Here is a 24,974-nt window from a genome sequence, read left to right as displayed (position 1 = left end):
ATATTACACCGTGCCCTTTGGCAATAAAACAATTTCCCCGACGCGGGGCAGCGCGGGAGCGGCGGGACCGCAGCGCCCCCCGGTGGCAGGCCCGGTGCGGCAGGCGCGGCTCGCCCGGAACCGAGCCCAGCGCTCGGTTTATTTATTAATTTATTATTTATTTATTTATTTATTAAAAATAAAATATTTTTATTTTTTCCCTTAGGGCCCGGACACGCTCGGGGCTGCCCCACAGCCACCCCCAACCAACAGCGGGCAACGCCCCACACACGGCTGACTGCAGCCTGCTCACAGCCAAGCCACCGGGCCCTAAGGGAAAAAATAAAAATATATATGTATGTGTATATATATGTGTGTGTGTGTGTTTATATATGTGTATATATATGTATATAGATGTGTATATATGTGTGTATATATACGTGTATACTTATATTTATATATATTTATATAATACATATATATTCATATTGATATATACATATATTTTATATACATATATTTATATATACATATATTTATATATATACATATATTTTCTATATACTTATATATTTTATATACATATATTTGTATTTATATATACATATAATGTATACATTTTATATATACAAATATATATATTTCTTATCTATATCTCTAGTTATATAATAATTATATATCGATATATATAATTATATATGTAACATATATTATACATTATATTAAATAGGTATTATATAGATATTATAGATTATATTTATAATATCTATATAATACATCTATATATATTTATATATTACATATATTTTAATATGTAATATATATTACATCTATGTAATATATATATTTATATTATAAAAATGTACATTAAATCTATATTGTTTATTTTAACATAGATACATTATATAATTAATTATATTAATTCTTATAATTATATAATTAACAGCAAAAAACAAGTGTAACCCCGTTTACCACAGAAATGAACAAAAGAGTCCCAAATCTGACGATCACTGAAGTATTACTGTTCAAGCTTTTAAGAAACTGCTGTTTTATTGTTTTTACAAGAATACTTCCTTATTTCTAACAGAGAGGCTGTGTTAGAGAGAAAACTGATTTAAACTAGAGTAACTCCTGACCAGCACGTTAGAAGTTTTAATCCAAAAAGATCCCAAACTAGTCATTGCCTAGAAAAACACACTTAGATCCTCTACTCCAAAACAGGTACCGTTTCTTAAAGATCCTGAGATGTGCTGCCCTCTGAAAGCCAGGGGCATGATCCAGTACAAGATTCCACATTCAGTCTGAAATTTAAATGCTGTTTAATTTCCAATTCTTGATATTCAAGAAACACGCAAGGAATATGGTTCAAGTTTTAGACAGTGAAATGAACCCACTTGGGTTTATCTTCAGTGCAGTCCCCACTCAGCTCACATCCACTGGCATCAAGTTATCAACATTCTAGCTCTGTAGCCCACATCAATTTTACAGCCACAGAGGAATCCTCCTCAGAACAGCTATCACCTGCAAAAGTTTTTCCCTCAAAGAAAAACTCCTCCAAGAAGAGAACACATCACATTAAATTTCTGTCACATTCCTGTTGCAAAGCATATCGTTCACATGTTTGTAGGAACATAATGGTTTTTTCCCTCTTACAATGTACCAGCCCTTTCCTCCACAGGATTAAGAGTCTTTCCTTAAAAGCTGTGAAAATGCATTTGCCCTTATAGCTCAAGAAACACTTGACTGACCAAAGCTCAACTGGTCATGTGCCTTAGATATTCATAGTTATTCACATTCTCAAATGATGCAGGTTACTCATGGACACTGATTGCATACCCACACCAAAGTCACTGCTAAGAAATTGCCAAGCATCTTTTCAACAAGAAGTTTCCCTTATCCACTTCCAAAGAACTATCTTTGTCATAAAATACTGAAACAAAACAAAAAAAAACAACCTTACTGATGATTTAAAGCAACAAATCCAAGAATTGTGGTCCATGTTCTCCATTGCTGTGCCAAGAATATATGAAAAAGTGGCTTGATAGCACTCAATTTTAGTTAATTTTCAATATTTATTTGTTTTAATGATGTGACAGGACTGATCATTAAATGCAAGCAGGCTCACCATAGTAATACAAGCTTCATACAGTATTTAAAAAAATTAAGTTTACTGTCACCATTGTTTTCTTCCTTTCTTTCCTATAAGTGAAAGGTTTTTGAAATGCATTCAGAAGGATAAAATTCTCTAACAAAATTCATATGTTCCTCAGTATAAAAATTGTTATCCTGTGCTTCTGATAAAGTCATTTCCCTTTAAAATTATGTGTGAATCAAGCATTACCTATTTTAACAAGTCCAGGGCAAGGAATACCAACTATTCTACAATCATAATTTGCAGGTTCCTTCAAAGAACAAAACAAGGGACATAAACACCTAGCACTTCAAGAATTCCAGAATCAGTAAAATGGATTTACTCCTATGAAACTGCTCAGCAGTGGAGAGGGCAGGAGGACTTCTTGCTTTCATCAACTCTTTCAGGCACAGCCACAGTACAGGTAAGGCAAAGCAGAGTGAATCTCGGCTTTTGGTAACAGTTTAAAATTTACTTTGGTTAATAATAAGCAATTATTGATTATCCAATTATTAATTCTTATTTCTGAACTCATAAATAGTTTTTGCATTATGATAGGTATGGAGTGATATTGGTACCTGGAGATTACACCAATAGAGTCTTGAAAATTGTCTTGTGTGACAGTAGATATCTGTCTTACAGAGAAACACTGCTAGTTATTAATAAAAAAGCTGTCCTATAGAAAGGTGTACTATATCACACTGGGGTTTACCCACCTTACTGCAGAGACAGTCAGTCTCTTTTTTGCTGTCAAAATGCTTTTGCTATATGTAAATATTTAATGTTATTACCATCATTCACTCGGTGCTCGTATTGTCAGTTCAAGCATCTATTACTGTCTGCTGGATATACTCGAGGATAGCACTTATTCATGTCTGCTGCTCAGTCACATGCAGGGCCCACTTCTCCAAGATTCTTCTAAGTTCCATCATTTATTAAACACTGCACAAAGGCCTGTAGTGTTTGCAGGATTTTACTTGTGCAAGTATAAGCACTGAATCTATCCAAAAGGCTAAAGCAGTTTATACTACACCAAGACTGAACTCTTATGCAGGGTTCTGTAAACAATTAAATTATACAAATAAATTCTACATTTCCTGAACTCTCATGTAAGAACCACAGATCTTAACAGTGCATTTTCGTTAATTTAATTTTCTGAAAGGAAATAAACATCAGTGGTCAGTTTCACACCTAGTTGTAGCTACATGCAGCACAATTTTTTTTTGTATTTACCTAAATTCATAGCACTGCATGCAATGTGTATATATATCACACATGTAATACAAGATTTCACCACCAATATTACCCCTTGATATACCTTCCAGCAAAATACCACAGAAATCAGTTTTTTAAATCACAGAAGTCCTGTTAAGACAGACAAAAAGAACCACCAGAGTCCTCAAGCAGGACAGCCTTTCTAGTGGTTTGAAAAAAGGATTTGTTTCAAATCTCACTTTTAGTTTAGACAAAATATTTTTTTCATTTTACTTTTGTTTGTTGTATTTTGTTAGGAAACAGGAAGCATCGCAAACAGACCATCCTGAAAAGTACAAGAGTGCACAATTATTCCTTTTATCCCAGTGGACCCTGACACTTTATAGGAGAAGATCTAACTGTTCATCAATGAAAGTAAAAGGAAACGAAAATGTTGAATTCAAAAGATCTGCCTTTCAGTTAACATTCTTAATGTAAATTAGGGTTAAATGTGAATAAAATTAATATTTAATCACTTCAAAAACTTCTATTCCTTTCTTCTCTTTAAACACTAAAACTTAATTATAAAATAATGTAAAACAAGTGTAAATTTAAAAGAATCATTTTGAAGATTTGCATTAATAGTTCAAAACCTATTGACACAGATGAAAAGAAGGGGAATCCCAACATTATGTTGCAGTGTGATTCTATTCCTTGCCAAGAGACAGCAGAAGGCCAGGCACAGGAGAGTGCTGTGGGAGGAAGGGAGAGAGCGGGATGGAGAGGCATCGCAGGAGCAGCACAGCAAGGCTGACCTCTGCTAAAAAGCCAAGTGCAGCTGCACAAGCTACAGGGATGTGCTGGGCAGAAGGAAAGGAAACCCAGTGTTCAAACTGCTACAGCAGGGCCTCAGTAGATTGCTTCACATATCACCATGGAATAAAAAGTTCCTATCATACAGGGACACAATCCAATATTTAGTTAAGATGCAGCATGATCCAATCCAAACCAATCTAAAATTGGGGGAAAAAACCTTCTGACATCAGCACAATACCTCTTCAAAGTATTGCAGCTCTTATGCAATCTAACCTGCAGCCTTCCTAAACTTTCATTCACAAGGTGAATGGGCCTTACAGTTTTTCACAGTGGTTACTGTCACACAAAAAGATATAAAAGCTCAGACTTTGATAATCTGTATCTTCATGAAAGATAATCTGGCTGTAAAGAACAAAGGAGGCTCATTCCACCACTCTTCTCTACGCAAACTTTGAACTAAACTCAGGTTAGAAGTTGTTTCCACAAAAAGTAATGAAATTCAAAATTCCTGATGTGTTTCCCATTCCTTTCTTGAACATAACCAAAGCACTTTGTCACTTGCAAACAACATACATAAATGAAAGACAAGAGTGAGGTTCATGGCAAGCACAAGTCACACAGGGTAAGAATTTTAATGCTGAAAACCCAAAACCAAGAACTTCTTTCAAATCAGCTTTGGACTACTCCAAGTTGACAACTTTACCTTTGTCAGACTCTAAAACCTCCCCAGGTACCTCCTAAACTTCTTTTGACTCAAATTCTCTTTAAGTTTTAACCTATCTCAAAAAAAAATTGGCTTCTATGAGAAAGTGCATAAAATTTTTCATAAAATTGGTTATGTAAGTCATGTAATGAATTCCAGTATTAACAACATTCAACAAAAATCCAGTAGGATCATTTTTAAAGCATACCACTAATGGACACCACTGCTCAATCTCATGAACATAAGGCAACTTTGCCTTCTAAAGGGAAAAATTAAACCCAGTTGGATATTATGGTTAACTGTTCCAAATACAGACAAGTTCTCCCTGGAACAAGCACAGGTGGTCATTTCATTTCTGTCCTCCTCAAGTCAATGAGAGAGAGAGAGCTGTTTATAGCAAACAACATCAAAATAAGAGGAAATTAATCATCTGCAAAGTATTTTACTCAGTACAAAGAACTCACCACTCTGCCAAAATTATAAAGGCTTATTAAACTTGAGAATCACATTGCTTGTACTTTGTTAAATTCCCTTTTCTAGCTATTTAACTTCTAGTTGAACTTTAAATGAAAAAAAATGGTCTTATTTTCCCCTCAAATAATGTTTTCTCATCCCTTTCTGCAATCGTATTCTTTACATGGACTTTGTTGACTCTACTCTACCACACAACATTTTAAAACCTGAATCCCAATCAGGGCTACCCTCATTAAAAATGTGACCTTTCACCTTCAATGAAGCACTGCTAACATAAATTACATTTTGTTGTAGCCCAAAGGTGATAGAGATGAGAGAAGGATAAACAAGGTATAATACAGAAGCCAGTTGGGTCAGCCTTTCATTACAGCCCTTTCAAAAGCTATTAATCTTGCTTGTAGTCAGTAGGCTGAAAATAACTTCTTCTACCCTACACTATACTCAAAAGTAGCCATAAGGACAGGTCATCCAAGATGCAAATAATTGCTGGTCCTCAGAAAACCCCTTCAGTTGGTATTGGGTGAACATCCTGATATGTTACTTCAAATCTCACTGATCAGAGGAAATTCAACAATATCAATATGGCCAAAATATACCACAAAAAAAACAGATATTAATTAATCATGTTGAATTCAAAGAAGCTATAAAATAGTTCTTTAGATTTTAAAATGTGAATAGAAAATACTATTCATGTTCAGCTTAATTTGTGTTTCAAGTCCACATTAAAAAATAACAGAAAAAAAAAGAAAATTAGGCATTACTATATTTCAAAGAACATGGCACAAGCCAAGTACAAGCCAGTCCCTAAGAAATACCATGACAGATTTTAGTAGTAAGCAACAATGATTTTGTCTACCTGGATCCTTCTTTTGGTACTTCATGGCCAATTACAGTAAAAGTTGCTCAACAGGATACACACATAAGAAAATTCCTGTCACTGAGCAGATGCAAATTTAATTACTTTAAGTTAAACCTTCCATCTTGTCTAGAGGTCCTTCAAAAATGCAACTGTAAACAAGCACTACATTGCAATCAGGTGTCAAGGGCTTATTTGATCTCTTACAAAATATGTCACAAATCACTGGCAGAAAGTGGGTCGAGAGGGAGAACAAAGGAAAAAACTGTCAATGGACTAGGTAGCTCATGTGAGCGTGCCTATTAGTGCACTGGATCTTTCTGCTCCTGTCTAATGCTGTCCATATAAAACCTTCTTAGTTTGACAGTGTTCTGTTATCCTGCATTTGATGTAATTTTTCAGTAGTAAGCAAAACAGAAAAAAAATCTGTGAAAAGAACTGATGGAGTAACCAGAGAAAACATTGAAGGTACCAAAACTATTTATTCTGCTAAAATATCAATTTTGTGCTATTTTTCCTGTGTGATATGTTACAGAACTTCTAGAAAGCTCTGCATTTTTGAGAAAATAATCACATACAAGATGGAAGCAAATTACTTTACATTGCAATAGAATTATAGATGGCCTCAAAAAAGTAACACATAACACATTCTTGTAAGGAAGAAAATCACAACACTGTACAACTGGTCAGAAGAAAATCGTGTGTATGCAAGGCACACATTTTACCTTCTCTGAAACACCAAGTATTTTTTGGGAACTAGTGTTAAAATACCAGACAGCTCTCTGCAGTCCTCTGGTGCTCCTGCATTGGACAAGGCCTCACTTTGCTTACTATAGAGGCTGCTATTTTTGCTATTTAATCAGTTGCATGCCATATCTACCACATAGGTAAATTCAGTTAATTCTGTTCAATACACGTCTCATATACATTTCCTTGCTACTGAGCAAAGAAACCAAATTGTTAGTTTTCCAGCCCAGTTCTCCTTATTAGCAGAATAACCCCCATTAAGAACAAAGTTGAGCAGCTGACACACTTATTATAAAAAGAAAAATTTCCTCTTGGTTCAAATCCCACCCCCCCAAAAAAGAGCTTTAAGTCTAAACTATTTTATTTATATATTAGATAACAGACTAGTTGCAATCACTTTACTTAGAATTGACTTTTTTTAATCCCCCAGATGACTCTAACATCGCATTTACGAACAAAAATGCACTGGATCTATTTATCTCATTCCAATAAAATTTAAATAGTGCAACACATTATTCATCTATCCATATTATAAACTGTTGTGTACATTAAGTGGATAATATTATTAACACTAATGTTTCTGTAGGCTATTCATTAAATAAATGGTAGACATAGTAATTCCATCTATTACACATGGAGCTCAATAACAGCTGTAAATGAGAAAATTGCAATAGACATACTGAGTAATAATCAGAACTAAAACGACAACTGTAACAATATATCCATTGTGTAAATGTTCTGATTATAGAGACACAGACTAATCTGTAATTTTTCATCATTGATAAACATTGGTAACCAGCCAGGATTTAAATTATATTTTTTCCAGTTACTAAAACACAGCTACAAAATCTACTTGATTTATTAATTTAATGAGATACAAGTATTTTGTTTCCTATGATACAGAAATATGTGCAGCATGACATCAAATCACCATACCTGCCTAAAAACTACAGCTAGCAAAATGCACTATACCTTTCCAGCTATGTAGATACAAACATGACATACAGAGTTTTGCCAGCATAATGTCATAAAGCTACACTGCTTGTCAGTAGAAGTTCTCTAAGGCTTCTTGTTAACATTTACAGGCACCACGTAATCCCAGCTTAGAGCCTGCAAGAGCAACTGCTCATGTCAAAAAAGATAGTGAGGTAACTTTCTAGTCTGAGAGCTTTGGTGATCCTAGTTAAAAATCTTAACATTTTTGCTACTACTGTTTATGGAATAATCCCAGAAATTATCTGTAGAAACATAAAAAAAAAAGTGTGGCATGCTACAAACACAATTGACTAACACTGTAAGGTTACCCAAGAGAAGTCTGGATCACTCCTAAGAATAAATGAAACCAAAGGCCTAATATTCGGGATATGAGGCGCTACATCACCTGACACAAAATTGCTTCGGTCAAACACCTAGCATGATTTTCTGCAAACAGTGCAATTCATTAATAGGAAAAGACTCAATAACCCAGGGGTTATTAGATAAAAGCTCCTTAAGAAAACGCCAGCTTTCTTCTATTTTCTGCCACTCTACCAAGAGTCACAAACTTGCCAGCACGTGATGGAAGAGGTTGAGGTGTGGTCCACCTTCCTGATACTGACCAGATGGGGAAGATGGTGCCTTGGCATAAAGCCAAAGGAGAAAGAAATCTGTGGGGACCTGGAGGGAGACAAACATATTTGACAAGAGCAAGACAAGAGCTCTCCCCCAGACATCATCCATAGGGATCCTTCATTCTCCTTTGCTTATATTGTCACTGCATATGCATAGATGACTGAATATATTATGCACGGGAATTAATCACACCACTGGCACTGTCAAGAAGTCACTGAGCTTTTATTACACATGTGAACCTCTGCAATTTTGCACACACAGATGAAATTTGGAATTCTCAAAGAACTTCAAAACTAAATTAGAAACGAGAGATTAGGCCCAGGACCACAACAGGAGAGAAGACTCCATATGCAAAGGAGATTTTCGACGAATAGTAAAACCATTCTAAGCAGTTCAGACTATTTCAGCAAGGTACCTCTCTAAAGGACCCAATGGCCAAGGTCCAGCAGGTACTTATGCATGAGCAGGTCACATATTCTGCACAACTATTTGTTTGGCCTTTTTTTCATTTTTATTACTTGTAGCAATGCTAACATTCCATGCTTTGAAAAAACCCTCCATTTTTTTCTTCACTATCAATTAATTACTCTCCCCCACTACTCCTCACAAAACAAGAATTAGCCCTAAAGATGCCCAAGTGAAAAATACCTTGGCTTGAAAAAAATTACATTGCTAAACAGCCTCTCTTAAACAGCACCAACCATACATGTAAGTTCACTTATATATACAGTATGTAACAGTCACTCATTACATTTCAAATAAACGCTAGAATATTACACAGGAATTCACTAGATGTCTGGCTTTGTAACTCACTTTTTATTGATTTTCATTCAATTCTGTGTTAATTTTCTCCTTATCTAATCTTTCTCCCAAAATATCACATTGCCTTAATATTTTATCATCTTTCAGCATGTCTCTCCTCCTTCAGTTATTTTGTTCCTTCACTGGTCATTGCCCAGCTTCACTACTGACTTAACTCCATAATTTTTCTGTAGGAACTTTATTATATCCTTGGAATAAAAATATTTACAAGAAAACAACAGCAAATCCCCCACTAATTATGAAACAAACAAAAAAGATGAAAAATAAATGGGCTTGTTAATGCAAATTTCTAAACACTTTTTAATCACAAACACAGGTAAAATCATGGGCAGTTAAGTATGAGCCAATATAATACTGAATTCTTTAAACACTTAAAAATTGAAAGAGGGAAGTTCTGTAAAGCAATAAGCTTTTACTTTATAAGTAGCTACTAGACTTATAAAAATTTCTAAACAATTAGGAAATACAATGTTAATTATTTACGCTTCAGAAGAATATAATGTCAGAATTTTCAGGATCTAACAAGACACACTTCACTGACCTGATTTAAATAACTTAATATTGATTTTCTAAATTTCATCTTCTATTGACATTAAACCCAATACCAACAACATATTTATACGTTTTTCATGTATACTTAGAGCTTTAGGCCAAAAATAACTTTTTGAGCTTGACCTGCAAAGAGCCAAACCTAGACCAAAGTTATGGGGTTTACACTTGTTTAGAAAGGCTCCCATGCCTTTTAAAGAAACCTTTTCAGTGTCTCTCATGAATGTTCACTTATGATTTCACTCATTTTGGGTACATTTTGGGCATAGATTTCAGTTTTTAAACAGTGTAAAAACCAGTATCTGTCTGGCAACAGGAAGTCAAACAGAACTCCCTTGGAGTCTCATACCTGTAACATCAAAACTTGTAAAATTTATTTCTGCAAATGGGAGACAAGATTATTATACAAGGAAATCACATATGAGACATCTAAATTTCATTGTCATTGTGCAAAACATGATGAAATGCTGAAGTCAAATCTACTCAAATATTGATGAAGAGTGCAACAGAAATCTTTTCTTCATCCTTAAGTCCAGTTTCTGATTAGTAGGAAGCGCACCCTCCTTTACAGAATTGCAAAGAAGTATTAATTAAAGCTTAAAGTACATTTAACTGTTTGAGATGTTCCAGCTCTACAATTTAAATCAACTCTCTTAAGTTATATATATCTCATTACAGCAATAGGCAATGGCTAACAACAACTTCCAAATTAACTGTTATGAATCATAAATGCTCTGGAATGCTACCGACTAAAGGTCTTGAATGTGACACCAATTATTTCTAGAATACAATAAATATTGTTATTTGTATCAACTAAGTCCATAATTAAATTCTCTAAGTACCACAGTCCACTGGTACATCAGAATTTCAAGATGTGACTCAAGACATGTCAGCCTTTTGTGTACCAAAAGGCCCTGGACAAGTGGAGAGAGCAGGGTTAAATGCACAACTTGAACCGTGAGTGTCTGAAGTGGTCAGAAGGAATCTCTTGATACGTATCATATGTCCTGTGATACCAAGGGTTCACACAATAAACAATCTCTGCCTTTCTTCATAACCTTGTTTAGTATTGTAAACCAGCTTCTTCTTTCTACCCCTGAGTGTATTTTATCAGTAGCTAGAAATGTCAAATATTTCTGTGGTAAACAGAACTATCCTGGCCTTTTTTATTTTCTTACACACCAGTACTAAAGAAGGTGACACTGTAATCTGCCCCAGGCAACTCTATCACCATCCACAGCAGACAGGTCATTTTCCTTTTTATCAAAGAGGACAGTAGGTCATCACATTTTAGTACATGTTGACACCCCTGCTAGTAAAAAGAGATAAGAATTCAGTGCCCTTAAGGTGCCTTAACCTCTATTTTACCTAATACAGATATTTCACAGCTCTTACCTTAAAGCCAGAAGACAGATTTGTTCCCTGAAAGAATGCACTACAAAGGTCTCAACCTTTGTGACAAGCTGATATTTGTATTGCAGAGGGTATAGGTGACAACAAAGCACTTCCCTTAAGGTATCTACCTCTTTTATTTTGGGTAATAGGATTTATTTTGTTCCTGTAACACCACAGAGCATCATGGATGTTTAACCTCTCAAATACGTTTATGCAGCTTTTGAACACTTTTGGAAGTTGAAATAAAAAATACATGGACACCCCCTCCTGCCATCCTGAGAATCCTTTCAGAAGTTTCTTTGCTTGATTAAAACATTTTGCTTTCAGCCAGGATATTCTTAATTCAGAACACAAAATAAAATAATGACACTTAATGGCTGTCATCTTTATTCACTGTGCTTTTACTTTCAAATTCTAATGTCTAAAGAAAGTTAGAAAACACTTTCATAGTGCTTCTTTTATCTTTTAAGGCAATGGGAGAAGACACCAGCTCCTAATAGTTAACAAGAGCTTACTTTTTATTGCATTTTATGTTAATAAACAGGTTTCTCCATATCCTTTTTAAAACAGTGATAAGATAAAAAAGATCTGCAGGGCAAGAGCAAAAACATTGCACACTCTTATTTATGACACAGACTGGACAGAATTCACAGGAGTACTTCCGTTTGGAAAAATATAAAGATATGAACACACTTGCAATAAACTGCATAATGATACCTAGTTTATTCTATACAAGTGCAAAACGTTACTTCAAAAGAGGAAAAAAAAACCAGCCTCTGGTAAGAGGAGGAACACGTATTCCATACTTCAAGTGAAAAAATAAATTTGTGCTTGAAGAAGACTAAATTTGTGCTTTCTCCCTCAGTAACACAACTAAAAAGAGTATTATTACCTCCCAATAGCAATTAAACCTTCATTTGTACAGTGAAAGAAAGAGCAACATTTTTCTGAAATGAAAAATAACATTCCTTCATTTGAAAATGATCAGGTCAGTTTTTCTGTAATTTTGGTAGCATTTTTTTAAACTGTGGAGGCTGAAAAGGAATTCTGAATTCAGAGACCATATAAACCAACAAAATGGCTCATTATTTAAATGCTCATTATTTGTCTACTTAAATGTACTTAAATGATTGCATGTTTGCATACTTACACACTTCAAAAATTTAGTCCTTCTTCACAAAAGCATCTTTCATATATATACATTGCTCCAGAGAGGGGAAACTTAAACCAAAACTTACAGCAACTTCATGGGCAGGATAAAGAGTTTACAAGATGAAAGTTTTAACATCTTAATAACAGACCACTTCATTCACCAAAGAATTTTGCACATATATGACACCCATGTACACATATGCACACAAACACCTGCATGCATGCACTTTGTACTCTATTTCAGAGTAGCCACATGTCAACACACTGGCAAAGACTAAAAGAGTTGGGCTATTAAACAGCAACAGCATTTATCATTAAGAGCAAGAGGACCAAAAATATCTCCATGACACAATCTAGTATTTTAGATCATTGCTACTGAACTGATGTCTCTTGCAAATGATACTGTGAGCAGAAAAAATAAAATCTGGGTCAGAAAAAACATTGAGGGCAAAATGATTATGAAAATAATACGTTTTTGTTTCTAAACAATCTAACCAATAACCACTACTATGATTCTACTGTTTTTACTTTATTAGCATGAAGATATTTTGAAACTAAGGGAAAAAAAAAAGTAATTTTATAGCGAGTTTGCAAGATAATGCTACTTTTCTAGTTTGGAAAGAAGTCATTATGAGCAAGCTCTAGTGAATCTCTGGTTTTCTTGAGATTATATTTTGTGATGTCATTTTAATATACCATTTCAATTACAAAGGAACTGATATATTTTGAGAGAAAACAGACAAGTTTTAAATCCAATAAAATAAACTTCAGTTACAGGTAGATGTTGCCCAAGTGAATAGCAAATATTCCGCTAAAGTGGGATATGACATTTCCAAGCAGAAAGCAATTCAAAGAATTTGCTGATATATGATAGATTGCATAAGTGATTTACCTATACACCAAGTTTATATTCACAATTAACCCACAGGTACAATTCCCGTTCATTAAATTAAGCACGAGGTTCATCCCAAATCTCTTTGGAATTCACACAGGTACCTGCCTGTTAAATATTTTCAACTTCAAGCATTTATTACTTAGTGAATATCAGCGTGGCTCCTCATGTTGCATTTTGATGCTCTTTTATGCACTGTATTCCGTACTTGAGAGAAAAAAATGACCATTTCATATTGCCTTTGGTTTTTTGTATGATGAATTCTATTTTCTCATCAACTCTTTTAGATGGAAAAAAAAGTACCTGAAATAAACATTTCAGTCATTTTAAGTTTGCACGACTGCTTTACAAATCACACAGCCTGACCTCCTTCTATGATATTACATTACAGCAAGATCCAAAATAACATTCCAGTTTGACAGCTAACCTCAGGCACCACTGGTCTGGTATCTCACTGCTTATACTGCTGGCTGAAAAGCTGATAGGATACGCAAGACAAGCTGAGAGTTTAACTGGCAGAGCTGTTCAAATCTAAATTGTGCTATTTGAAACTTAGACCACAGGAGACAACAGTTCACTTTTTACCATGGCAGCAGAATCAACCTCTTGGCCCTGTGAAACTCATATGAATACATTTAGCACACACAAAAAATATCTCCCTATATTATGATCAAAGACATATTCAACACACATTTTTTATGCACGTTTGATCGTCCTGTTGACAGTCTTGGAAGTTAAGTAATATGGACTGCTGCACATAGGTTTCAAACCTTGATGGAGCCCAATGGCAGGCTACTTTTGACAGTCAAATAATGACAAGCACGTTGCAGGCCAATGCCCGTCATTCACGAACATCTTGGCCTGCTCCAACCGTTGCGCGGCAACAAAGTGGGCGGTCAAAGGTTAAGTTCGAAGAAGACAGCGATGAAGGGCAACTGTCATGCACCACTGAGTACTGTGAGGCAGCAAGGAGTGGTTGTCTTCTCAAGAACATGCAAAATGTTCTCTTTCTGTCCAGGCAGACACATATTTGAAGGTCCTAAATGAGACCACTGCCAATTCACGAAGAGCCAAACTGACAGCGTGCCATTCAAACTGTCTCAAATTTGGCTTTTTTATATTTTTTTTTTATTTCAAATCACAAATGCATGCAAAGTATAAGATTAAACAGAACTCCCAGCAGCTCTTTCAAGCAAGCCGCACTTGGCACAGTAGGAAGAGTGAGGGGAAAGACATCTAAACTTTTTCCCCTCCTGTTCTTTAAATATTTAGAAGTTCAATTATTTCACAAGAAATTCTTCCATTTTCTTGTATGCCTGCATTTATTTCCAAAATTACATCTGCTGTAATCCTTATTCTAAACACTGGTGTTTCTTCCAGTATTAAAAAACAGAGTCTAACACCTTACAATTAGGTCTAATACCTGGAATTTTAATTTTGCATTTGTATATTAATATCACTACAGAAGCATACATTAAAGCATACAAAATAAATACTTTGCATCAGTCTCTAAATATTCTAAGCATTTCTGTTATAAATGGCCCAATAACGGTATATTCTATTTGTTTAAAAGCATTGTTTTGTGTGGAGTTATGGCTTGAACAGCATGATTAACAATGAAATTGCATTATTTTGCATAAAACATATACATCTTACTTTTAAACCATTGCCAGTAAAGATGTATATTTTTTACTTACACATTTAAATTATGTGATCATGGTCACGTTTACCTCTATTAACATATAAAAGACTTCAGGAAAAATAGAAATACTTTTTTGTATTAGATAAACAGTGATGTGTCTCATCTTTCATATGAATGAACGCTTGACACTAAATTTAATCAGGCTGACAAAGGATCATTTGGGTTAGCTCTCTGTGCCCCTTTCATGAGCAGTCCATCTCTCCTGCACTTACAGGGCCAAACACTGCCCTGTCACACAAGAGATCAACATGCAAAGTGCTTGTTTCTTTCACTGGGTCACTGGCATCCTCCTGTCTCTGACATTACTGCTTTGACCACTTTCTGTCGTGACACCAAGCCTTTAAAGATCCTAATCACAAACTGTGTTCTGCAAACTGAAGAGAAAATGAATTGTCATTATTTATGAGGAATATGTTTGGATCATAAAGCATAAACCCAAGTGTCTGTCACGTACACAGACACGCACAGAGCACAAACTCCTTTTTGTAGGCATTACATTCCTATGTTCTATTGCACAAGTCATAGTATCAACACTTACCAAATCACAGAAAATACAGATAATGACCAATCTACTGTCCTGATCACACTGAACTACTTTCAGGTAGCCAGAACCATAAAGCGAAAAAGTTCGCTTTTTGGACTGAATAAGAAATTTCAAAGCTTTTCTACATAGGCAAGATGGTCCTGTCTAAAGCAGAAATTGTAAATCTGGGTTAAGATCATCAGTGTGACACCATCACCTTGTCAACTAGATCATAGCACTAAGTGCCAAAGACAGCCTTTTCTTAAACACCTCCAGGGATGGCAACTCCACCACCTTCAATGCCCAATCACTCTTTCTGTGAAGAAATACTTCACTAACGTAAGGCATGCTTAAAACAGTTCAGGGAAGGCTGAGTAGTATCTACAGTTCATTAGTAAAGTTTAAGCTATAACACCACTAAGAACTTTGCTATATACTCTCATCAAGTACAACAAGTGATTATGACAAGTTTTCTAAAGTACCAGTTCCCATGGTCTGAAAATTTCCTACAAGTCATAACTCTTTACAACAAGACTGGAGAAAAGCTTATGGAATCTAACTTGAAAATATGAATATCAAGAATGCAAACAAACTCAGAAGAAGAGAGTCTTTTGAAAAAAATTCCCCATGGCACATTCAAGCAAAATAGACACCCAGGAATATGAGCTTCTACTAATGCAAGTAAAAGATTTTTGAAGTCTTTTTTAAAATGGAATACAAGACTGTGAAATAAAAACATTAGCTGTACTCATAATCTGCTTTCATTTCATTTCATTTATGTCTATTTATAAATGCTTTCCATAAACACTTCCTATTGAACCAAGATTGATAGTGTCCATATGAACATATCACGGACTGTTTTCCCGGACAGCAGCAACAGAGGCTCAAGAAATGACACCCAGCACATACCAGATGCCTCCCAAGTTTGACAATAGAGAAGCTTAATGGCTTCTGGTTTAAAGAATGGGAGAAGTCCACACAAAGCAACAGTTGTTCCTGTAGTTTTCCTGAACTACCATCTTCTGTAGGAAGTTTAAAAAGAAACAAACCACCAATATGGTACACATTTTACATTTCATGTGCCAGAGGAGAAAAAGCAGAGCAAAGAACATCCATAAAAGACAACTGACTACTGAACTAATCATCACAGTAAAACATGCAAACCAAAAGAGTTTCCCTTCCCCATTACCACAGATGCAAAGAACCACAAAACTGATTCAACCCATTGTATTCTAAATAACTGACATGGGAATGGCTGGAAAGCGGGGAATAGAACTTCCTTTTGATCTTACCTTCTGTCAAGTCAGTTACATTATACTCAACAAATACAGTATCTGAAAAAACAAATTTAGTAAAAAGTTAGTTTTTGGCTCCTACCTGGGTACACAGAATTGGATTTTTTACAAGTCCATAACAGCTGCAGTACATTAAAAAAAAAGTCTTTTACATTTTAAAAAACATCCAAGCTTACAGAAACAGTTCCAAACTAATCAGAGCTTTGATATAATTTCTGGTGGTTTTATAGTATATACTAAAGTATGGCACTTACATGGTCTCAGAATACACAGTGGAATATTTTACTTGAAATTAATCTAATTGGAACACCTTTCCACAATTTTTTTTTGCATATATGTCTTGCAAAGGTGATATGTTTGACAAATTCTCGTTTTTTTAAAAACATTTAAGAATTTCTGTTTAGACTCTGACTCTAAATAAGATTTCCAACTCAGAAAATGGTCATTTTCCTGATTTTTATATGTATTGTTCACAATGAAAGCCTGGAAAAAAAATTCTCCTACCTAGCATCATTAGACTAAATAGTTTGTTCTGGTTTTATCCAGTGATAACATACATACATACACATCATAGCTCGGTTCAGTATTTTATTAACTGCAGTTTTTTGCCATCACATGATTTAGATATCAGATAATGAAGTATTTCCTTTAAGCACAAGAGCATCATTGCTTGCTGCACTGACATAATTTAAACTAGAAGTAAACACAGAATAGAATCTGAAGATTTTTCAGATCTTGAGAGCACATTCAAAATCAGTAGAGACTGGGCTTTCTAAAGCTTTAACTGCTTGCAAAAATCCTACCTATTTCCATGAGAGTAAAAAAACCCCGAACTATTAAGTGTGCATTTGAACATGTATTTTAACAGTTCAAATCATATCTGAGTGTATGGGTTTACATGGCAGTAACAGCAATGCTTTCCAATCCAAAAGCTGCTTAAACTTACTGCTCACTTACTGGAGGTGAAAACCTTTATTTGATCTTTACCTCCTTTTTTTTCCTCCCCTAAGCATATACAGGGCATATACAATCATGATTTACCACTGGCAAGATCCAGTGCATGAAATTTCTGCACTCAGAGGACAGAACATCCATGAGATGTGGGAGATTTTAAGTAAAATCCTAAGCCAGTGAAGAATTGTATCTCTTAATATTATGAGGTGTTTGATTTCAATACAGTTTTAAACCCTAGAACAGAATCAACGTATTTTAATCAGGTACCTTTTCCAGTATTCACTGCATGAAGGACCAACTGCCTGAGGGTTATGAAATAATACTAAAAACTTTATAATCATTCATTGATTTAGTTTTGAGCATAGTATATCATTTGAATCCAATGGGAACATAAAGAGCTATTTGTGAGGTCAACCACAGTACAGACAGAGGCTGACATGATATCGATGGCAAGGTGGAAAGAAATTGCCAAATACAGCAGATCAATACCTCGTTTCACTGTTACACCCTTCTGGAGACATAAAATATATATCTTTACAGCTACGAAAATAATAATAATGAAAGTGGGAGATAAATGCTTCCCTCAAGGTAAACTATTTGATTAGCTGAGGGCAAAGGTGACAAGAGCAGTTACACTAACTTTACAGTCTTAAATAAAAATGGTGGGAAGAGCAGCAGATAAAAGGGCAAAATGAAGCTGAACAATTTCTAGGAGATAAAGTTGTAATTCTTTCAGAAATTGGGGTAGCATGTATACAGAGGCAAAAAACTGCTAAGCTAAATAAGGTAGAGCAGAGTTTCCTCCCATAATCAGACTCAGGTAAATAATCATGTTTCAAGTGTTTTGAAATTACAGCACTGTAATTTTCTATCCAGAAGGCTTCAAATATATGTTTAATCTGTGCCATACATTAAATGCCAATAAATGCTCATAACCATGTTTTGCACTTCACTAGTGAACCTAACAGAATACAGTAAAACACTACGGTGCTTTTCAGCCTCCGCTCGAGGAAAGAGAATCATCTGATATTCTGAATGCTCTTGGTCATTACAGGTAATTAAGTAATTGTAGAAATGGATGAATTATTAGAAGCATGACAGCCCAATCCTGCTTAGGCTGAAGGCTGCATAAGATCATCAACTGCAAGGAAATAGAAACAAGCTTTAACCAGAAGACTAAAGGTTATGGGTGACTACCTAGCTTTCTGAAACTGAATAATCTGCTAACAAGTTTTGCAAGATTTATCTTCAGAAAGATAATAATTCAAATCCCAAAATTCAATACACATGAAGTTTTATTTTTCTACAGAAAACTGGAAGGATTTATAAAACTTACTTTCCCCTCATTTCTGAGGGCAAATATAATTTTCCTGAATCCTACAAGCTATAGAAACATTTGAAAAACAGTGTAAAGAATTATCCCCACCTTTTAAGAAATTCATGTCTAACACTGGATTTGTAAATGACTGTTTTCTTTGTCTCAGTGTTGCTGTTTGAGAACATACTCATGTTTAATAACAGTCTAGAAGCAATTGACTAAGACAACAGAAAACTTTAAAGTTCACCCTACATTTGGTAGCACAGCTTTCAGCTGAATAAGTGAACTCCTCCATACCACATTATTACACAAAATGCTTTGCTCTACAAATTTCTGGTCTACAGCTTGAAAACCACAGTAAAGAGGCTGCTCACCGAGGAAAGTGGAATTTAGCAAGAATCATATACTGTGTTCATATTCCTCCTTAGAACAGAGGGGAAAATTTGAGGCAGACAAGGAACCAAAATCCCTCTAAAGGTATTGATACTCCAATACTTTTTAGGAACTGTGGAGTCTCTCCAAATCTAGAATTGGTTAAAGTGTAATGAAGAAATACAGCAGAGTATTAGATAGATAAAAATACTGTTTTACCAAAGCAAAAATCTAACTTAGCCAACAACAAAAATTTTCTAAAATGCATGGCTTACCAGGGTCTTTAAAATAAACAACCAGTGGGGCAGCTTGTCCCACTTCTAGGATGCTCCTTGCCCACCATGAGCTGGCCAAATACTCATGGCTGTCACCTGGAAGGAGCCCAGAGCAGTGAGTCCAATGGAAGGTCAGGCTTCACGGAACCATCTCCCACACTCAGGTCCTACAGGGTATTGTGCAGCCAGAACAGCCACTGCACTGAGGCTGTACAAGTTAGAGATGTGAGCCCCCATTTTAAACATACAAGACTATGAAAATATAGACAAAACAGAATGGAAAAACAAAACAAAAAAAAAAGAAGAAAAGAAGGCTTCCCATATTCAGAACTAGGACATGTACAGCTTGCCATGCAACTGTCTCATGTAGTGAACCACCAGGACAGAAGTAAACTGAAGACCTTTAGATCCCTGGCATTGAACTTCCCTTACACTACACCCATACAAAAGAGCCTCCCAGGCTACCAGCCACAAAACCCAAATTCGTGTTTTGAGCAGCCATTTTCCTCACATCCTTAGCTCCAAGATTTTTGTAGATTCCAATATGTGAATCACAGATCTGTCCTAATTTACAGCAAAAAAATAAGTGACTGAATGTAAAACAACGTTTAATAAATCTACAGAGCCTAAAGTACCAATATAATTCCAAACAGAAAGATAGACATGCACTTCTTAATTAAGTGGGTGATGGTCTAGTTAAAACAAAAAGACAACCCTGGGCCATAGCTAAGATTAAGCACATGCTCTTGCAAAGGAAGCTTTGACTATTATCGATGTAAAGGCTTTAAATCACAAAAAATAAACCATCTAATAGTCTGTATTCAATAGTAAGTAGAAAGTCAGGACACAGACTGATTTGGATTAACACATTTTCAGTTATAACAAGTAATTTTACAGAGGATTAGTATCTTGATGGTCTGATCAATACTAGGCACTGCTGCTATTACAGATGAAGAGAAAATTACCCCTCCAGTAATAAAGTGTGTGTCTCGGTTCTCCTTCATTTGCCAAGTCCATTACTGTAATGGTTCCAGCATTAGCAGCTGAGGCAATTTAAACAGCAGGAATGTGATGAATTTAAAAGCAAGAAACATTTGCCACTCATTCTTTCTTGTATTTTATTCTGCATATGCAAGGCTTCTACCTGACCATTTCCAATATACAAACCATGTGTTATGTGACTATCAACACTATTTCTTAATTATTGTCTCATTAATAATGGGAAGGTCCAATAATGTGATTACCACAAAAATTGCTACTGGCATATTGCTTGCTGATTCTGCTAAAACTTGCACACCATTTACCTAAGCAGAAGTATGACATGACAAGAAGCTTATTTAACTGCATCTAAGCTGTTTCTTTAATTTTCCTAAATAAAACTTCTAAAAGAATCTAATCTGTCAAATAGAAAATTTTGTTTCGTTTGTGTCTTCTTAATAATGTTTTTTATCTTAAGAGACAGAACAATAATCGGAAACAATAAATCATTGTAATATTAGAACAAACCGTGGTAACAGTGTTAAAGTTTTTAAACTTCATTGTATGGTACAGGCACCATCTTTCAGCATTAATTCTGAAACCAAACTCTTAGTCATGCTTTGAAGTGCTTTGAGAATACTTTCCTAATTTTCCTTGAGCATTAGTATGTTGAAGCAACCTGTTTTACCGTGTATAGATATATTATTTTGCAGGCAGCAAAAATGAGGATGATACAGGAAATAAGCCCTTCAGTGGCATCTCAGCCAAAACACAGTATACTCCCATTTTCTCCTTGTAAATAAAATACATACAAAGCTTTGTGTTATTTAAAGCTTTGTATTTCCTTGGCACTTTGTCCAACATGTCTCACAAATGTGATACTGCATATGAATATCTTTGTAAAAGCCTTTGTGAATATTCAGATATGTGCACATTGATGCATTTATTATTTGTACAGCAATAACTTTATTGGATTGGGGTCCCAGCTGTGCTGGGAGCTGTACAAACATAACAGTAGTGTCTGTGGAATACATTCTCTGCAGTCAGTATTCACAGTAATGTGAATTAGCATAAACAGCTACAAAAGGTAATTGTGAACTGGGTTTAGACCCATCAAGGTAATACCTTTACTTTAAAAGAAAATAATACTCCAGACTAGCTGAGTATCTTCTCTTTCACCTGGTAATGGCACAGGGTGTTAACATGCAAACAGTGACAAAGGAAGCATATACAGGAAATAACTAGAACTTGGCCTCTGTCATACTGAAACTTTAAAAAAATCCACTTTGAATAAGTAAGTCTCAAGAACATTAAGTCTTACATTAAATATTAAATTTTTAAACTTATCAATCAAGATAATAAACATTCTAAAAGCAAAAAACTTTCTTCCCAAGTCTAAAAGGAGGAAATAGCCTACTTAGATTACCAAATAGGAAGTTTGATTTTACTTTGTATGGTACGTTTCTACACCCAGTGAAAAAGATGTGACCAACTCTGACCAACAGTGTAAAGAAAAAAGCATCAAAATAACTATAAAATGTATTAATTAAAATGGAATTCTACGCTAAAAGAAATAATCATAAACAACCCTGCAAATGACTGTTTCTATGCCTTTTCAGCTAATGAGCAACATCAACTCTAACAGCTCTGGTTTTATACAGAGAATATTTGCTATGGGGAAGACCAGGGTAGCTGATGGCTTGCAACAGCTCCAAAGGTATCTTCAGGAACCTCAGAATAGTTGTGTTTTGCGGACCACTTAAGACTCAGAGAAATATTCAACAGAACATTAGCATGCCCAATATGGTGTTTAGAACAGATGAGTAGTTAACTTCTGGCTATGGTTTTCCTACTTTTTTTTCAGACCCTCTTCCCAAGGATGAATTTGCATCATCCTCCTCTTGACTTGGAACACCAAATAATAGCACAAACAATTTCATTTCTGCTACATATTTAATCTTACTCAACCCAACCGAGTGATCTGCAAAGTGGAAATTGTTGTATGACAGCACTGCACACCAGAGAACTTCCACCACATGTACTTGGAATAGAAATGTTCTTCTATAACAGCATAAATCAAAATTTGCTATATACAAAAAGATTTGAGCCAGAGAAAAGTTTATCACATATAAGAAACATACTACATAATTACAAAGTAAAAACCAATCAGTGGGATTCTGATAGACAGCATTTAACTGTACACAATTATAGCAGAACAAGACCTTTTATACAGGATTTAATTCTGGAAAACAAGAGACATTGCCAGGAGACACATAATCCAAACCAGCTTCTCTACCCAACCACTTCCCTCTCAGTAGTAGGCCTCATAAATCTTACTCTCCAGAAGAGGCTGGGTTAGCCTCACTAATATTTGGTTTGCTAAAAAAATATTTTAATCAGTACCTAAATGGAAGTCTTGGCAGTACTAATATAATAAAGACACTGTTCTTTGTCTTCAGCATTTCTCAGGTGGTCAACATAAACTAGGTATAGCTAAACCCATGGATTGAAGGGTGACTTGGCACACTGCCATGAGCCAAGAGATTACATCTCCAATTAATTTGCAGAAAATAATCAGTATGATGATGCTTCCAAGGGGGGAAAAAAAGTGTATGTTCCTTCTAGCATATCCCACTGCTGCTTTCTCCTTTGGCAGCCTTTATTCTAAGACATTCTACAGGCTCATTTTGCTTCACTTTCAGTATAGTCAGCTTCTCAAGTACTACCTAGCTTGCCACAACCCCCAAAGGCCTTCTATAAGTACTGACACCTTTAAATTCTCTTTAAGAATCTTTTATCTTTCATCCTTTTTTGTCTGTGCGCACACAACAGCGAGTTGTGTCTACAGCAGTACTCTCACACTTTACCTCAAGTTTTTCTCATACATTGTTCTTGACACCTCTTCAAGTGCCTTTCCTCCTACAGCCTTTGCCAATGTAGTTCACAGCATCATCCTTTTATCCCTCACAGGTATTCCTGTGTGATTATCTTATGAAGGGCCATTATTCTCCTATGCACATGATTCCCAAATACATTCAAGACCCATTAAAAAGACAAAGGCCCTTGAATGGACAGCACAAATGTACAGGCTAAAAAAAGTACAGGTTGAGGTTTTATCTCCAAGGTATTGGATAGGATATCTGCATATGTTTTGACATATATGGAAAGAGCAGAACACAAATGTAACGACTGAAATTGCTGTCCTTCAGCAACTTGGGACAGGAGAAAAACAAATTACAAAATGATCAGGTAGTCCTTAAGTCGCTATGAAACTTACTAGGGCAAAGAGGCTCTAAAGCTCTCTAGTAAAATACTTACATCAGACAATTTCCCCGCCTCTGCAGGGAAGAGTACATTTAACATTGAATAGTAAATTAATAGCAATACCAAAACCAGCATGTTCCCTGTTCAGGTGTATGAGATTACCATTTTCAAAGGCATTTTCTAAATTTATAATTGAATTAGCCTTCCTTTCATTAACACCACTAATACCAGCACTATGCTTTCAAACAAGTCACTTACTGGTTCTGTTTTGTAAACAAAATCAGTATTAGTACAACAACGATCAAGAGCTGAAGTAAAATATTGTGGAAGGTAGTAAAAGAAGCGCCTGAAACAGCAAACATTCAGCACTCCTGTTTGCTTCCAGAGACAGTGAAATATCATCTTCAGTGTAAGCATTGCATCTAAACACGTGAACAAGAAAAGAAACATTATAAACTTCGGGCGGTATAAGAGACTTAAAAATATTTATTTAGGTCAGGCTTAGTGTAAAGTACTTTTAAATTTAATAATTAGGCGCAGTTACACAGTGCATCATCTCACTGTGAATATTTCCACAAAAAAATACACACAGTCCTTGCGTCATTTTTCATATACCAGAGAACTCTCTTTTAAATGGAAGCATCTTGCCCAGATGGCACACGGCTTTACCACTAGCCCCTGCTAACGCTGAACGTGTGCCCCTCGTTCAGGGGAGCGGGGATCCGACATTCCCCGGCTAAGCAGAGCCCCCCGCGCGGCCAGCCCCGGCGGAGCCCTGAGGGCGCGGGGCGGCGCTGGGCACACGCGGCCGTGCGGAGCTCACCCCGGCTCTGTGCCCGCGGCTCGGGGCCGGGGACCTTCCTTTCCTTCCTTCTCACAATGAACTTCACGGCAGCCTCGGAGTCCCCTCACTCGGGGCTCCAGCACTGGAGCTACCGAGCCCCGGCGGGCTCTGCCCTGCACAGCCCCACG

The 24,974-nt window shown here is 35.8% G+C and overlaps 1 protein-coding gene across 8 annotated transcripts in view; it reads right to left on the bottom strand.

Annotated features, from left to right (window-relative positions):
* The window catches only part of FTO (FTO alpha-ketoglutarate dependent dioxygenase), a 227,547-nt gene that overhangs the window by 202,350 nt on the left and 223 nt on the right, over window positions 1–24,974 (bottom strand). Inside the window, exon 2 of one of the 8 annotated variants that reach the window (XM_058845644.1) lies at window positions 16,839–16,880. The exons of the other annotated variants lie outside the window; for them this stretch is intronic. The gene's annotated coding sequence lies outside the window, so the exon portion shown is untranslated. The remainder of the gene's footprint in view (window positions 1–16,838; window positions 16,881–24,974) is intronic. 8 annotated transcript variants of the gene reach the window in all.

Source organism: Poecile atricapillus, chromosome 10 (assembly GCF_030490865.1).
Source record: "Poecile atricapillus isolate bPoeAtr1 chromosome 10, bPoeAtr1.hap1, whole genome shotgun sequence".
In the NCBI taxonomy this organism is placed as follows: Eukaryota; Metazoa; Chordata; class Aves; order Passeriformes; family Paridae; genus Poecile; species Poecile atricapillus.
This window is presented reverse-complemented; position numbering and strand designations above follow the sequence as displayed.